The sequence below is a fragment of the Tiliqua scincoides genome, chromosome 3 (assembly GCF_035046505.1).
Source record: "Tiliqua scincoides isolate rTilSci1 chromosome 3, rTilSci1.hap2, whole genome shotgun sequence".
In the NCBI taxonomy this organism is placed as follows: Eukaryota; Metazoa; Chordata; class Lepidosauria; order Squamata; family Scincidae; genus Tiliqua; species Tiliqua scincoides.
In genome coordinates, this window is record NC_089823.1 from 232,921,212 (window position 1) to 232,925,573 (window position 4,362).

The following is a 4,362-nucleotide window of genomic DNA, read 5'->3' on the forward strand; positions in this document are numbered from 1 at the left end:
GCCAACAGTGCAGCAGCCTGCAGGTAAGGACATAAGTAGATTAGCAGATCATTTGCAGGAAGCATATAGGATCTGATGTTAAGTTGAGAGACTGCAAGCTAGTTGAGAGGGCAGGACATCAGGCCAGAATGACTTGGGGTATTTGCCACTTGGCCTGTGTGTCTCACCTTGCAGTCACTCTTGGGTTTCTGAAAGGAAGACTGAAGCATACACCTGTTCTGGCTGCCATGGCTATGTCCCGCCCCAGTAGTGGGGACGACGACGACAGTACAGGGGGCAGGTAGATTCACTGCCAGCAGAGATGGGTTAAGACTTCCTCTCATGTCTTTCCACTGGTATGTGAGCAGCCCTTTGACCTATGCATCTCTCAGCACTGAACGTGTTGCTGGGGTGAGAAAGAGGTGCTAATGCCTGTTCTCTGCTCGTGGTCACACTCTGAGATCTTGTAGCATTTGGCCAAAACAGTATTTTGGTAAACAAGGAGGTAAATAGCTCTTGGCTCTTGTCTTTTACCAGATAGGCAAGATGCTTTCAAAATATAGAAAAGATGTATTATAAGATTGAAAGAACGGGCATAGGACACCAGCAAAGTCAAATATAGTACTTGATTTTACAGGCCAAGTAAAAGAAAAGAAAGCCAGTTTATAACTCAACAGTCCCTGCACTAAGTTCCACTTAGAAGGAACAAGTTCACCTCCTAAACTGGGCAGGCTGCCCAACTCATACAGTTGAACCTCATTTTTCCAACATGCTTACACAAAGTCCCTGCCAACCTTCCCTTTCGACAAGGGTCTTGGAGATTAGGTTTCTGTGATTTCACAGTCCCTTTTCCTGTTGGGCGATGAAAGGTGCTATTGGGGCTTCCTAACTGGAACATGAGGATGGCAGGGGGAATCAAGAGGTCCAGAGGCAGCTGACCTGAGACTTTAAACAAGGCATCCTCCAGTGGTTGGTTGGCTAAGGGCTGGGACCAGAACTGAGCCTATGTCCCTCTGGACAGTTGCATGTATGTTTAGTCCTCTGCCTAAATATTTCTTAGGGCTGCTGGGAGGATATCATGGAACTGGAATTGGAACTTGTCACATCTTCAGCTGTTGTTGCGGAGCTGCATTTGATGGGCAAGAGCATTCTGAGGCAGTTAAGGAGAGTTGGGGAAGAGGAGTCGGTTGGAACCAGGTGAGAGACCAAGCAATTAGAAGCATTTGCTTGTATTATCTTGTGATTTACTGTTAAGAGTGTGAGTGAATGGTATTAAACTTATTAACAGGGAATTCAGAGAGGTTATTGTGAGTGACACTTCAGATCGGTGATTCTTAAACTGGTTGGTTGTGACCCACCAGTTTGTGTAACACTTTCCCGTCCATTTAAGAGCCAGGGAAGTGGAGGGAGGCACTAAGGGGGGCGAGGGGGGTGCTTTGCACTTACTTTTGACAATGTAGGGCTGCAGGAGGTGCAAGGAGCCCTGCCCAGCCCTGGCAAGCAGACGCAAAGCACTTCTGTGTCCACTCACATGCTGTCACTTCTCCCACAGAAGTCTCAAGTTGACAGCAGTGAGTTCTGGCGAACCTCTCCAAACTGGGTGAATGATCAACAAAATGGCAAAGGACGTTCATTGTGAGTACATAAAGTGACTTGTATTGGGGCAAGACATCCAACCGCCACACGTGCACTGATGGGGTCCAAAATGGTGATGACTATGGAAGAAGAATAATTTGGGGTCACAGTGGATATCTCAATGACCATTTTGATCATGTATGAGGGATGCTGGGAAGAAGGCACATTCCATGCTAGGGAACTATTGAGAAAAAAAAATACAAAACTGCCAGTATTGCAATACCTTTTATACAAATTATGGTGTGGTCACATTTAGAATAATGCAGAAAAAGACAAATAAAATAATCAAGGGGCTGGAGCATCTTGCTTCTGAGGAAATTAAAGTCTTTATGATCTCTTAATTGAGAGAGAGAGAGAGAGAGAGAGAGAGAGAGAGAGAGAGAGAGAGCTGCATGTAGGGGGAACATGAGTGAGGTCTTTAAAACTATACTAACTGTCAAAGAAGAAGATGGGACTCCCCAAGGGACTGCAGGTTGACCCAGGGAAGTAGAGCCTAGTGGTTAGCAGGCTCATTCCCTTCCTGTTCCCTTCTTTTCTATTTTGAACAGTCAGCAGAATATGGTAAAACCTTAGGAGAAAATATCTGCTGCCACCAGCCCAATCAGACTAGGCGAAGGGCACCTGACCAATACTCCCCTCCCAGGAGAATACTGAACCTTAGTGATTCTTATCACAATCACTCTCACAGCAGTGCCTGCAGAATGAGGGAATGTGACAATCCACTCTATTTTTCCCATATCCAGGGACCAGGAAGTCCATGGGTTAAAATATAACCAGCTTTATTAAAAGATTAAATAAGAGAAGTAAATAAAATTGAAAAAGAACAGGGTGACTACATAAAAATGTGTGATACAAAACATTAATGGAAGGTTACTGCTAATGGCCAGCAGGAGCAGCTCTGGATTCTATTCCGCTTTACTCATTCAGGAATGTTTTTTAACCCACAGGGAAAACAAAATTGAAATAAATCAGAGCCTAATAGATCTCTGCTAGACTGTGTCCCAATCCCAATTACTTAACTCCCAGACCACTTTCTCTTGCTGCCCCGTGAGTGAGTACTTTTCTCCAAGACCCACAGAGGCAACAGGAATCAAGACCATCCCGTTCCCGGTAGGCTTGCAGTTTTTAACATTTGGCTATCATGATGTCACTGGTTTACATGATTAGTCGAAAGGGTTTACCAAGATAACAGTAAGTCCTCCCTTGGAGTCAGATAGTAATGTGAGCCAATTAGCAGGCACATCCCAGTCCCTGACAGGAACGTAACCCAAATGGAAGGGACAGAGCTTTTGGCGCTTACAAAACAAAGGGCCAAAAGCTACCTGCGCTGCTTCCAGAGTCGGAGAAAACAGACCAAAGGGCACAGGAAAGATGTGGGGACCCCATATTTTAGTGTGTTGCCAACTGTCCTAATGATTTGTATTAAAGGTCAGTATACAAGGCAATGAAAATAACAGATAAAACAATAAAAAGACAAGGAACAAAATCGACTTCTGGAATTTGCTGCTACACAAAGTGGTGATGGTTAGCAGTTTGATGGCTTTAAAAGGAGAGGAGACAATTTCATGGAGATGTGGCCTATCAATGACTATTAATCAAGACTGCCAAGTGGAACCTTTCAGTTCAGAGGCCACTGAATGCCACTTGCTGTTGTCTTGATACCTTCTGGGCTCCAGATAAGCCTTTGATTAGTCACTGTGCAAAACATGGTGGTAGTCTAATGGACCGACCGTGCTGGGATTTAGCAGTGGTTGTCAGGGTAGTGTGATGGTCTTCTTGTGACATCGCACTCTGACATCATAGTCCCTTGGTTCAACTGTCAGTTGGTCAGTACATTGCTCTCACCAGACAGGAAAGACCAGACCAGACCAGACCAGTAAGTCTTTCTTGGTCTCACCAGACGAGAAAGACCAGACCAGACCAAACCAGTAAGTCCTTCTTGGTTTACCCACATTTCGCAGTTTTCATTTTTACTACGTATTATAAAGAGATTGAGAGGGGAAGAGGGAGGGAGGAAGAGAACATTAGACATCTTATTGGTTATTGTAGCGTAGTAGTAATGATGGTCCTAATGATCAGAAGGGCATTTTGGCAGGGATCTCATTGTTTTCCTTCTATCTATACTGATTGAAATATAATAACATTCAGTGCCAAAGATAGCCAGAGATCGGAGGTGAATTGATGGTAGGAAATTAAGGCCTCAATCATATGAAGAATGGGCTGCTACTCCTTTGCTTAATGTCTGCTGAAATGCACCCTGCTGGCTGCTATGGGGCTGCAAGGCTGTGGCAGAAATATTTCAACTAAACACATAAGGAAGAAATAAAGGGAGGAGGATGGTACGAAATTGAAACAGGACTGCTATAGAGGCAATCTATGGCCAATTTGAACCAGAACATGTGAGAAAGAATAAAAGAGAGGTATGAATGAGCCTGAGCCTGATAATGTAGGGCAAAAAGCTGGAAGAGCTCATTGATGGGAAGAAAAAAATGGAATAAGATATGGGTAGGTAGTGGTGAATTTTGGCCTGGTAATGTAAGAATGAAAGGAAGGAATAAAAGAGAGCTTAATATGCTCGAAGCAAACCTGATAATGCAGGAATGAAACAAGTTCCAGGCAGATCAAGGGTTCAAATGTAACTAGTTGTATTAAAACATTAAATAAGAGGAGTAAACAAAAAAGAACAAGGCAACTAGATAAAAATGTGCAGAAGGAGCTCTGGCTACTATTCTGCTTGCCTCATTTAGG